The sequence below is a fragment of the Vidua chalybeata genome, chromosome 3, assembly GCF_026979565.1.
Source record: "Vidua chalybeata isolate OUT-0048 chromosome 3, bVidCha1 merged haplotype, whole genome shotgun sequence".
NCBI lineage: Eukaryota > Metazoa > Chordata > Aves > Passeriformes > Viduidae > Vidua > Vidua chalybeata.
In genome coordinates, this window is record NC_071532.1 from 60,746,509 (window position 1) to 60,760,398 (window position 13,890).

Here is a 13,890-nt window from a genome sequence, read left to right on the forward strand (position 1 = left end):
CTGATAGGCTGACCCTTGGCCAGCAGTGGGTCCATCTTGGAGCTGTCTGGCATTGGCTCTGTCAGTCACAGGGGAGCCTTCTGGGAGCTTCTTACTGTAGCCCCCTCCCCAAGCCCCTGCCACACAAACCAAATACATCAGAGATGAAAGGTCTGGAAGTGGTGGAAGCCTCAGTGTGTGTATTACCTGGAGCTTTCTGACCAGAAAAAGTAGGCAGGCATGCTTCCTTGGGATTCATTGTTCAAGTGCCTGGTGGCAGTGCTGGGGGAGATGAACTTGCACAGCTCTGACTAATGCGAAGGCAGGTTGCAGTTGCCCTTGTCCACTCTCCCAAGGAGGCCAGACAGTGGATTCAGCGGGAGGTACGAACAGTTGCTGGCCTTTCCAGAAGCATATTCTGCAGTACAGGGAAACTGCAACTCATTTTTTGCCTGAAAATTTAGGTGGCTTGACAGTCATGCTTCTATGCCCAGCCGTGCTGGGGCAGCTGCAGAGGTGGTCACCCATAGGTGGAGATGGACCTCAACAAGACCCAGCTATAACTGCAGGGGGTCAGATTATCCCAAAACTGAGCTGCTCCTGTAGGCGAGGTGCAGGGAGAAAACCTGTGCCACCTGCTGTTGTCAATCGAGAAGCCTGCTATATTAATATTTTAATAAAGCAGGATGGGAAATAGTAATCCACATATCATTTAGGCTAGAATGGTATTTAGATGGGGAAAGGGACTGTGCGTCCAGGTACTCATTGCACCTAAATAGAAAACTAAATGCTTCAAGGTGCAAACTGTCTACCCAAGGGCTTGTTAAAATTAATCTACTGTTTGGCTGCTCTTTTTGATTTTTAAACCCATGGAAATCACAAGCATCAGAAAACATAAGAGATGAAAACTCTAAAAATACTAAATTCTAAGTGTAATCTGGAATACTAGAAGAAATGTTGCAGTGGAGACAGCTACAATACACAGAGTATCACCATATAATTTCAGAAGGCTTTAACATTCACCCATTGAGAGTAACACCTTACCACATCAGACAACTTCAGGTGCCTGCCCATACAGCATAACATCATATCATCCCAGAACATAGCAAATGTTTACCCTTCTTGTTCTTTAGCCTGACCTTTTATACCCCTCCATGCATTGCACCTGTGTGCCCTCTGTTCCCTTTGGTGATTGGTCAGTGCACATGGGCACTCCATGGCTCATTGCTTCCAATGCTGTTCACCTGCTTTTCACAGCTGCAGCCCACTGGGGGATAAGGCTCACAGCAGCCCCACTCCCAATTAGCACAAACTGTGTACCTACAAAGAAATGCATTTCATTGAATCACGCATTATTTTCTAAACGTTCAGAAAAGCCTACCCAAAATTTGCATTGGTTTTAATAAATGTGACATGTTTGCATCCAAGGACAAGCATTTACATGGTAACATATGTTCTGTTTAGATAGTTCTGTGTGAGGCTGAGTCAAATAATAGAGTTTAGGGAAAAGGAAAGGTCTCTTACTGGTAGTGTGGGCTCAGCAACAATAGCCTTAATCCTTTACTGAACCAAACCTTGATCCTGTGGAAGCTATTGAGGCCAAATTCCTGTCGGTTTCTGTTAGAATCTGACCTAAAAAAAGAAAGCAGGCTTGTGCTCTTAAGTGATCTAAAGAGTTCAGGCAAAGCTACTCAGACTGCATGCAGCTTTGTAAGAAAGGCAACATCTTGGGAAGACTGTACTTAGTAAAAAAGAAGTCTGTGGCTGTGTGTGGATAGGCTTGTGAGTTTCACTGCAGCTGCAGATAGACTGAGAAAATGTGCTTGTGAAAGAAAGATTTTATTTTATACTCCATGAGTTATGGAGCAAGCATGGCAATCAAAGGAATATCAGACAGTGCCAAAGATAGTAACCAAAGAATTAAATGCATTGCACCTTACTAGACTAAGGGAATAAGGACCATGAAGGGGTATCTAGTTGAATAGATTGCAATAAGGGGATCAGTTCCGGTAATACACCTTCTAAAATGTTCCCCACATGGTTATCAATCCATATTACCAGCCCCTGTTTCAGTCAGAACAGGTATTATTTAAACATCTTTTTTTGTGTTTCTGTTTTTGGCATGGACACAACCTATTCATTCCACTGATTGCTTTTTCTATGCCTGTTACTATGTACCTGTCTGTTACAGTTGAAGCCTCCTCAAATGTACCTTTTCTACATCTACTTACTTCCCATTTTTGTTGTCTGCTATGTTTCTCCTTGTGGATTTTCATTGCTGTCTACAATGTCATCACTGTGAAATTTATGTCTTTTGCTCACCACTAAATTATTAATTAATACAGTGGTTTGAAAAGTAAAGATTTGCCAAACTAATTCTTAAAAAACACCACTTCCTCTGCAAAGTGTCTACAGTCCCACCATTAATATTTTGCTGTGATGGTGGAGAACTATTAATCCATATGTGAGTGTTTCTAGTTATAAAACATTTTTTCTGCTTCTTCAAATCTATATGATACTATATAAACTTTTGCAGACGTATCAATGTCTTATATTCCTCAAGAGCTCAATCCTTGCTGCACTTGGTACAGCTGAGATGAGCGAGGAGAAAAGCAGTTTCCTTCTGCTATGGTTTTGAGTCAGTTTATATCAAAGCAGTTTGGGAAGTTGGTGTGGAAAGCCTCAAAACTGTTGCAAGTTAATGCTATCGGCAGAGGAGTGAATAATGTGTGGTATCATGCCAATTCCACACTCCTGCACCTTTAGCAAGTCCTCTGTAAAGACCAGAGAAGGTGTAAAGTTAGCAGTGCACTGCACTTGTCTGTTCCTTGCAAGGAGCCAGAGAGGGGTTGAGAATCGAGTTACAATGTGTGAATGTACTAAATACAAATCTTGATGTTGCTTGAGTGGCACATTACTTTATAAACCTCCTGTTGCTTACCACCCCCTGCATTCCTTTTCCTCTAAGCTGTCCTAAAGCAGGAGATCCCCATGTTGCAGTGCCATTTTCATTGAAGTAATAAATGTCAAACTATCATCAAAGACTAAGATACACAAATTTTCCAGGATTATTTCTTTTTACAAATAATATTTATAATTTTTCACAGTCCAAGACACAAGCTTATCCCTTGTGCTACAAGTGTTTTAAGATGGTGTCAGTGAGACAAAATGACATTCACTTGAACTCTCTTGAAATGCAATTGCAGTTGTGCCAATGATGTATGAAATGCAAGTTGATTGATGGAAGTCCAAAGCCCCTTTCGGTTTGCAAGTGCTTTTTTCACTTTGACTCTCTAGAAACTGGTGAGGTTTATGCCTGTTTCAGCAATCTGCATTTACAGTTCTGCTGCACTGTAGCTAAACTGATTTACAGTTGCTATTTGTAGATTCATAACAAAGTGTCAGTTAAAGGCCAAATTGGTGTATGGAAATGCAGCTACTGTACCTCATGGAATATCTGTATTTTGCTTACATAATCTAGATATGTAGTAACTTCTGCCAATAATGCTGTTATTTAACAGTTTTGGAAGGATTGTGCTGGTTAGTCATGAGAACAATCCCATTTTGCTTTAAAAACAGGAAGCTGAATGATGCTGAGGAGGAGGAGTGGGAGAAGAGGAGCTCAGGGCGAGTTCTTTTACTCAGTTCTCTCAATCTGTTACTTTTACTGTATCTGTACCCGTTCTGTCTGTGAACTCCCAAGGAGAGATCCTGCTTCTTTTGTTTTCATTTAGTGGCATTAAAAAATTCCACACAGCATACAAAACAAATTTATTTTATTGCCCCAGTTGGCAGGCAAGGTAACATTTTCTTCTGCCAATAAGTAAACATTGACTTTTTCCATTATCCCAGCTGTCAAAATCATATCACAGTATATGTTGCTGTGGAATTGAAGTCATCCATATGGTGATGCAGGCAAGCAGAAAAATCCCACCACAAAACAGTTATTGCATTACAATACAGTATGTTTAAATATTTTAGTTTTTCAGGCAGCAAGTTTGCAGGATTAAAGCCTTCTTTTCCCAAAAGAAATCTTGTGCATTAGTCTCATCATCACTTGAATCCCTTTCTCTTTGACATCTTCCCTATCAACCAGGGGAGCAACTAACCTCATAAAAAAAAGAATTTTGGGATCTTCAAAATCATGATGTTTACAAAATGTACAAGATTAGATTTTGGGTTGTTTTTAAATTTGGCCCCAAGTTTTACATTTGTAGGATTTAACAGTAACTTATAACTGCACATAAAATGTCTGTCTGTAGCTATAAGACAGGCTTTATTTTAAGTTTATTGAAGCTGAAATTCTTGCATAATCATACATCTTCAGAAATGAAATCTTGAAAACGAGCTGGAGTCAGAAGATTCTTGATATATGGAAAAACACAAGTTAATCACAAGGAGGTGGTAGTGCACTCATGCTGTATTTTATTTTAGTGAAAGGAAAGCAAACTATAAAAAAGTGCTGTTGTCATCTTCATCTTTAATTTAAAAAAATAGTGAATGAGCAATTGCAATTTCCTTTTGTATCACTAGATGGTATATGGTAACTGTGGGGAAGCTGAGCTCTTAAAGAAAAAGGATATAGTATAGGTACTGCTGTCTCTCCTGATCCAGATGTTGCACTGACCAGATTCCTTGCTTACAGAGGGAATGCCTGCAAAGCTGTTCCTGACACCTAAAACTGCTCCTTGTTGTACCAAACCCCTGGCTCTGTTGTAGGCAATGGCAAAATCTTACTGAGTGATTCTATGCTCATTTTTTCTGGGAAACTGCACAGTACTTAGGCCTCAAACTCAGAATTACATTTTTGAATAGGGGAACTCTATATTAAAATGCTTGAAAACACCCATGCTTTATTGGAAAATTAGCAAAGTCTTCAAACACTGTGGATCAGACCCTCTGAGCTACCTGCTGATGAATGCTCAATAGGTGTAAAATTCCATATGGAGACAGAACCAATGGAAGTTTAGGTTTGTAATTTTAATTATAACAATATGAACTACCATATAGTTTCCATGCAAGGACCTACTTTTACACTAGAGGGCATATTTTTATTTTCTCAGGTAATATTTTTGAATACTACATTATCACAATCAAAACAGCATCTCCTATAGTAATTATATATATATATATATATATGTAAAATATGCTAGTATAAAATGTTTGCTAGAATTTTATAAAAGAACCAAGAAAATTTTATGCTGTTCCATTTGAATTAACAGTTCAGCAGCTTAAATGGAGCTATTTCCATGTAGTTGCTGTAGTAGTCCATGACACTGCAGTTTGAAAATTATCAGTTCAAAATTAAAACTTTCCTGGATGACTCTGTCCTCTGGGCTTTAGTTGTGTGAAAAGGGTGTCAAAGTAAAATTTATAGAGAAAAGTCCACAGTTCAGTTGTATTTCTCCTGTTCCATAGTACCCAAAAATTTCTTAGTGGTTTTTAGAAAAAAAAGGTGTCCAGTTTTCAGAAAAAAGGTGTCCAGCTACTTTGCTATTTGGTGGCTTGTGCTTTTTGCATTCCCTTGGTCTCTTGTATGCTTACACTCTGTGGCTTTCTGGGTGAGAGACCCATTATGATGGGCAGTATCATCTGAAGCTTTTATAACCATTTCTCGCAGTGTCACCAGATTCCCCAGCAGCAGGAAATCCTGTGGAGAGGGACTCAGAGTGCAGAGCTCTGTTCTTCACAGCCTGACCCTGCTGGGCCTTTGCTCCCTTTGGTCTTCTCCACAGTGTGTGGCAGGCTCCTCAGGAGGGAGGAGCAGAGCTGTGTTGTGTGGTGTGTAATCCCCCAGCACTGCACCAGGGCAGTGAACGAGGAGAGACTATCTTTCTATGTGTTCACCAGACTTTTCTCCAAAAAGAACAAAAAGAAGATGGAGTTGTTATGGCAAAATCTCAGAAGGAAAGCAATTTCAATCAATGCTTAAATAATTATTCTAATTGCAGTTTTGATGATTGTCACCTGTAGGAGCCATACAGAGTGAGACAGCAGTGTTTCTTCCATCTATAATATTACCTTTACATTATTACCTTAATGCATAGGTAATATTACAGATGAAACACTACCACTTGCTTTTGCATCTGTCTAATAAAGTGTTTTGAGACAGTATGACAGCATTACACAGAAATTTCTTAGTGGCATGAAACTTTGAGATGACAGGAGTTCATTGAGGATTCGATGCATGCATTAATCAGTAATGCTGTACTGCCTGTTATATCTTAGAGTTTGATTAACAAATTCAGTAAGGAGTAATAGTGTCCATAAGCTCATAAAGGGATGTTCAGCATAGCTTGTAAAATAAATAATACAGTCAAAATTTAATAATTCTGATAACCCACATAGCCCCCAGGCCAGTACTTAGATATCTTATGTATTGCAAGTAGTTTCATTAGATCCATCAGGATAGACTGCCATTATGTCTGTGAATATCAGTGTGTGAATATCAGTGTGTGTTTAACTGCCTGCTACCTGCAACCCACTTGGATTGGCCCAGGGTGCATGTGGAAAGTTTTATGCCTTCTCCTATAGAAGGGAATGGTTTGAAAACATGACAGTGCAATTAACCCCTCTGTAGATCTTCTCTGAGGGGCTGAGAGTGACAAATTTGCATCCTGGTTTAATTTGCTGCCAGACTGGTTTAGAAATGGCATGAGCAAGCTGCCCTGATAGCACCATTTATCAGAAAGAGATGCCCCAAGAGAAGATAAATGACTTGTAATCTCAAAAGAGAAGGGGTGCATTTTCTGCAGCCTAGAGTGCAAAGCCCTTTCCTTCTGTATGCTTAATCCCTTAACTTCAGCCATTTCCCGCTCATTCGGTTAGCTCTAATAGTCCTAGCTGTTCTGATTGAGTTCATATCAGTTCTGTGGATTTCATAGGATGACAAAAATTACCTGCAACAATACTATATTCTCTCTCTAAACCCAAATGAAGAGAGCAGGCAAAGGAAAATGGAAGACAGGAAAGGAAAGTTCACAAAAGGATCACAGTACGTTTGTGATCCCAAATTTGCCTGATCAGTGGTAATTTTAAGTAGCTATGAAATGAACTATAATACTGACCTGTTTTACAGGGAATCTTATCAGAATTCATTAGATACAGTCCTTTGAAGACAGAAACTACAAAGTGGTAGTATTCTGCTGACCCCAAAATCCTCTCCAGGTTCCTAAGTGTCAGTAGGTGACTCTCTGGGTAAAGCAGCTGTTTTCAATCTGCAGTTACGTATCATTTATTGTGCATACAATAAATTATTGTATCTATTATGCATGCTTGAGTTTATATCTGCTTGGATTTTCTCTGATGCATTTTTTCTTATCTTTAGTTTGGTTGATAGGATCTCAAGATGAAATTAATTTCTTCAGTTCGTGGTGAGGCTACCTTGGGGATGACTCACTTGAGCCTTTGTGTGTACCAGTGCATAATTACTGATCTCACTGGAATTTAAAAGTGCTATTCCAGGGCTTGTTGTGTGAATTAGGTCTCTTGGTACATCCATAACGTTAGCTTTGAGTTTGTTTGTCGTTTAGGTCTGTTTTATAATCTTGAAAATCTTCTGATGTATTAATGCATCATTAATTTTCAAGAGTATGTATTCTGTTAAAGGGCTAAGGTAAGTAGAGCTGACATTTTGTTATTTCATTTGAAGTCTTCACAAGACCTGCATTTCTAGAAGTGTTCTAATTTCAATGCAGAGCATTGAAAGCTGGGAGGAAAAAGCTATGGAGTAAGATGTTCTTGCTTCTTGGCTTCCAGCAGTGCTGATAAAAGCTCATGAGGGGTTCATATTAGAAACAGATGAGGAGTCTCAGTTCACCACTCTTCCTGGTTTTGGGTAGGATGCCACTTTGGACTCAATTCTGACCATTTTTCTTGCTGAGTAGCACTTAACTCTAGAATTATTTTCACTGATTTCAGTTAAGTCATTTGATTGTATGATGATCACTTCTTTCACTGTTGTTCTCTCTTCAGGGAATTTGTGCTAGGCTTTTTAAAATTCAGGTAAAGGAAATGGCTACACTATTTCCAGTAACTTTGAAATGAGCTCTGAAAAATCCCACTTTAGCATTTCTCCATTTTGTGGCACCACTGAGCACCACTGCCTTTAGCTGTGTATTGCCTTATGTCACAGTGACTCACTCACAGCCAGTAGAGCTCAGTGCCATTCCATGGAGTTAGCAAACTTTCAGCTACTCACATCAGCAATGAGTAATGTGTAGCTTTTAAAGTATACAAGTATGTGATCAGCAAGATGTGTAGGTTGTATTTTCCAATTGTATAAATTCCTGAATTTATATGAGGGCTGAATTTATTGCATCTATTTACCTGGGGCCTCAAGGCTGCCCCCATTACTCCTTTTTACCAGGATGCTGGAACATCATCCTGGTAACATCATAATAACATCCAGTGTATGTTATTACACTGATCCTGTATTAAATTCACTGCTGTTAAAAGAGGATATAACTAACTCCTTGGGTTCCAGTGAAGTGACACTGGTTTACACCATCCACAGACTCAGTTGTATGATTTCATCCAAGATTCCAACACAGCTGGATAGTGAAACAAAGTTGAAGCGTAATGTAATGGCTTAAAGAGTGAGCAGTAAGGCTAGAAAAGGTGACCAGATATGTATGCATGCATGAATGAATGAATGGATGAATGAACTTAATTGTAATTCATATTAAAGATTCTGCAAGGCTGTAGATTTCAAAGATGAGGCTGTACATTTTACAGGAGGCATAGTGCTTGGTTTGAGCAGAGATGATGAATGAATCTGTACTTTCATTTGAGTTTCCATGGTGTGAAAGGTATCTATGTGTTTATAATGAATGTGTGCAGTTGTATACATCCTCAGTATGCAGCTGATGATACATTGTGCTTTGTGTTGTGTAGCAAATTTCTGTGATGCTTAGGCCCAGCAATGTAGATATTCTGTGTAGGTCAGGTAAGTTAGTGCTGGTGGTTTTAGTTCAGCTTGATGTGATATCAACTAATTATGTCGATGGAGTGATTATATGCAACATGTAGCTCACTACACCTCATTACTCCCACCTCAGTTTCTAGTTTGCTGTAAAATAACAGCAGGAGGGATAAATTACAGAACTCTGCAGGAGAAGCAGAAGGCTTTGCAAGATTTGCAGAGGAATATTCAAGACTCAGGGTATCTGGATAGGTATGGCGGATAGTTAACAATTGCTGGGTATGTGCAGAAGCTGGATATTTCTGCTGAAAAGATTAGCAGTGGTATGATTACTGAGTCTATAGTCCAGTCTCTGATATTATCAGGCTTCATTCTTCAGTGGGGCACATAGTATCTATCATTGTCCCTCTTCGATTAGCTGAAGAGCTGCTGAATCTTCTTCAGGAGCCCAGATTCTGTGGTATTATTTTTTCATTATCTCCAACAATGGGATGCAAAACTCTTGTAACTAAAATAAGGCTGGGAGAAAACTTACAGCTTTACACAGAGCGAGAATTTATAAAAGAACATTCTTTGACTGATCACCCATAAAATGCAGTAGCAGTCAAGATCTCTCAGGAAAAAATGAAAGCCCATATTGGAGAGTTGCCTGGGGTGATAGTAGACTGAAAAGGACAAAGAACGGAGGACTTGTATTTTAAACTCATTTAAAATTATTAACTTTTTTGGAATAGACAAACAGTCCAGTGATGACAGCTTAAGAGCTGATGCTCTTAGTTGAGTGCCCGTAACTGTCTTTGTATAAACTTTTAAACCAAATGGACCAGGTCAAAGCTGGGTCACTCTGGAAGATTCAATATGAGTATTAAATACACTTCAACCTCTCTAAGTGTCTAAAGATGTGCCACCCATTTAAATTTCTGGAAATGTAGGTAGGGTTCAGATGTCTATGTGCATGTGTCTTGGGCCTCTTGAGATGTTGTAGAGTTTCTGAGACACCCACTGGGGATTGGTACATCTAACACAGTGACTTTGGGACACCGAGGTTTGCAGTGGTATCTGAACTCCAGGCAGCTGTCCCAGGGCATCTCAGATGGCAATCCTTGAGCTGTTCAGGAAGCTGCACTGAGCTTCTAGGCAGTACAGTCAGAAGAGCCGCTGGATCAACTCATTTTGCCCCGAAGTGACTTAGAAGGCAGGTGAGAGCTATGCATAATTTCGGATATGACACGAGCTTTACAGGAGATGTGCCTTTTTTGACTTTCCGTTTGGAAGTCAGCACGGGCTTGATAGGGAATGTAAAACAGCCCTGGGCACCTCCCTTTGGACAACTGCATTGCCCTCCAGCCTCCACTACTGTATTCACCAATTTAATATTGACAAAAACAAGATTTTAGACACCTTATCTGTGCAGACACCTCCATGGAAGCAGTGAAAATTGGGCATGGTAATCTCAGTGTGAACCTTGTCCTTTGCCTCAGCCCTGAAACAAAGCAGTCATGCAGAGAGGCTGATTTAGCCAATGAATTGTGCTCCAGAAGGTCACTGACTCCTGCACCGTAAACTGCTCTTTCTGGCTGGGGATCACTCTTGCCTGTACCCAAGCATCCATGTGTTGGTAGAAGCCAAAGGTTTTAAGGGCAGCTGTGATCAAAAGAGAGACTGCAGTGGTCAGAGCTGCAAAGGCTTTTGTGTCCTGATGGCAGATGATGAACAATCGAATCCCAAGAGCTTGCACTTGTGTTCTTTTTAAAATATGAGATATACATAGAAATTCCCACTGTGTGATGGTGGCAAAGGGACAATGTATTCAAGGGGCACCAAAGTTTTAATCTTTCCACTGTCCATCTGTGAGTAGTAAGATGGAGTAATGCCATTATAGAATAATTGCCATAATATTCTTTAACAATGGGAGTCTCACTGATAGTTGAGCATATTAAAGTTAAGGGATATCATTTCTCATGATGCAGTGAAAGGCAGTACCATTGTCTGCCAGTATCCATAACTTTACAGGTAATTGCAGCTATGTATGAGTCATGTTCTTGGTTGATTAAATTTGTTTACCCAATAATTGAAGGCTTATTGTAGTATAATTGTAATTGTAGTATACTGTGTTATTTCTGAACAATGGAAAAGTAAAGGCTAAAGGGTATCCAGTGGAACAAACTACCTCCTGCATGCAAATAAATTGTCCAGTTGCTGTTATAAACAAGAAGCATTGTGTTCTGCCAGACTTGCAACAAAGAAATCATTATATGTCTGGCCTGTGTGTTGAAGAACAATGATCACTATTTCCAAAATTAAAACCATAATTAACCTATTATCATGAGTCCACAACACAAGAATGAAGAAAATGATAGTGTTAGGCCCCTCTGAGTCTCAGATCCCCAATTAGCAGCCCCTGAATCAGTGGTTCAGATTTTTCCCACATGAAGATTGCTTCATGCCTGACTCTCCGTTGGTTATGGAGGCATCACCCATGGTCTGAGTCACTGAAATGCTTCTCTCATTATCTACCTGCTATGCAGGACAATGCCAAGAAAGGCAAAGTCTCATAAGGATGTACCTCAAACACCTTGGGAAGCAACTTAGGTTCTGTTAGTTATTAGAAACCAGAAAATTATATAGGAGACATCCCATTAGTAAACAGTTGTCACAAAAACTTTTTTTAGCTACTAAAAATAAGCTGAAATCCCTTCTTATGCCCCTTTTCAGGCCTGCATTTCACTTTCCTTTGGGTGTTGCTAGGAGTCTTGGTCTTGATCATTTTGTCTTAATAGAATTGTGGAAAATAGAGTAAAAAAAGACAAAGGTACCATTTCAAGATTTCTACCACAAAACAAGCTCTCTAAATTACAGCTGAGAATATACTGACGTGTATGTAAGTCAGTATTTTTTCACATCCTTATTACAATCCAATGTTAAGGCCAAGATCTTCATTAATTCTTATGTTTTGTAAGTGTTGTTAATATGTCACTGAATTTAAAATGAAGACATTGTTCAGGTTATCTGGACACAGTGACAAATAGTAAAAGTCAGTAAAAAGTCTCCGGGTAGGTCTTCAGTATTGCCTAAGCTTCTGTGGAAAATAAGTAAGAACATTGCAGCTAAAGCATTTGCTACATTTATTTAAACTGGCTGCCAGTGCAAAAGTGACTTCAAATTTTGAAATACAAAACTGCAATGAGTCAGAAAAGAAAGAGAACAATTTTAATGTGACTCACCCACTCACATCCTATCTCCAGGTTTAAGGCTGCAACCAGCTGTGCAGTCTGGAATACCCTGCATGTGTAGGGTGGAAACTAAAGCCAGATGGCTAGATCTTTTCTTTTTGTAATGAAAACCTTGAAGAAAAAACATGATCGAGAGCTAGAAATCAAGAAGTTCCAGGTAAAATATGTTTTACTGACTTAATATTATGGTCAGATTTCCTATCCCATCAGTTGTTCATGTAGCTTCATTTCTTCCTCTACACTTCTGCCTCCTGTAGTGCCTTTGGAGGGACTTCTTAAATCACTGCTTTCCTCAAATGGATCCTTCCTTGTGCTCAGATCAGTTCAGCAGCCCCATCACTTTCTGCCCTGCACACCCGTGTTTTGCTGGTGAGCAGATGTAACTCTGCTCAGCCACCGAGGCCGGTGTCAGAGATCTCAAAACAGGTTTTCTTTTAGCAGATGCTGCTTTGCTTCCTGGCCATGTGATCCTAGCTGCCTTAGCACGCATGGTCTGAATTGGAACAGTCACACAATAGGAACACTGTTCTGCTTGGATGTCTGCTCCAAATTGGGACACTCCGCTGTGAGCCCACCTGTCTACTAGTCCAGTGAAATGTCACTGTCCTGGACCCGGGTATTTGGAGTATAGGACTCTCCCTGTCCCTTTGCACGTGTTTGTTTTACTTGCAGGTAATAGCATATACATGAAATAAATCACTTCCTTGGGTGATTGATAGACATTGATGCACACACCTGGAGATTCAGTCCAAGAATTCACTTTTTAATTCTGACTACATTAGATAGCTCTTTGCTCTGCTTTCTGAGGATACCTGCATGGGATCCTTGTTTTCAGGATACACTTGGAGTGGGAGGACTATTTCGATATTGGGAAGTCCACACATGTTGACTGGTAGCTCAGGATCTGTCTGTTGAACGCCTGCTTTGCACACACTTAATTTTTTTTCCTCCCCAAATTAGAGAAACTGGCCATCAAGGTGGAAACTTGCTAGGCCAGCTCACTACCAGTTTTCCATCATGGTAGCACAAGTTTTTTTTTCCTCTAAGAAAGATGATAGCATTTATGTTTTGCATTTTTCTTCCAAATTAGGAGGCTCCAGTGTTTCTTTGAATCACTGGGAAACAAGGAGAGTAAATTTTATTTGGAAAAGAGTAGGATTTATTTGGAAAAGAGAAAGTATTTCTTTTCTAAAATAATGGATGAGGGAGCTAGGAATGCAAACATGCACATCCTGAGAAAGGGTAAAATTAGGTACTGGCTACAGATGGGATGGAAGAGATATGTTAATTTTAATGCTGGGTGTCTTGTGTTTTGTTTTCTCTTTTGCTAAATGCCCTCAGTGAGTTATATTGTTTAGTGTATCCAGAAAGGGAGAAATTTGTACAGATAAAGAATTATTTATTTCTGTTTCTTTCAGCTGATTCCCATTTGTGGCCATATCCCTTTCATCATTGTCAGTGCTGCTGTATTACTATTACCTGCTTCATAGGTAGGTAGGTGTGGGAATATTTTTCTGAAATTTTTTTTGAGGCTTTGATCATTCTCAGGGCTTTTGCCCGAACAGTTTCTAGTTATACCACTTCTTTCTTCAATTGTGGTACCTTAAGGGGACATTATACTTCAGCTGATACTTCTGGCAATACTGAGTAGAACAGAAGAATTGTTTTATATATATTACAGGTGATATTTCTGTATGTGTGCCCCAGTGTGATGTTTGTTTCCTTTCTGATATGACACTGTTTACATTCAGCTGT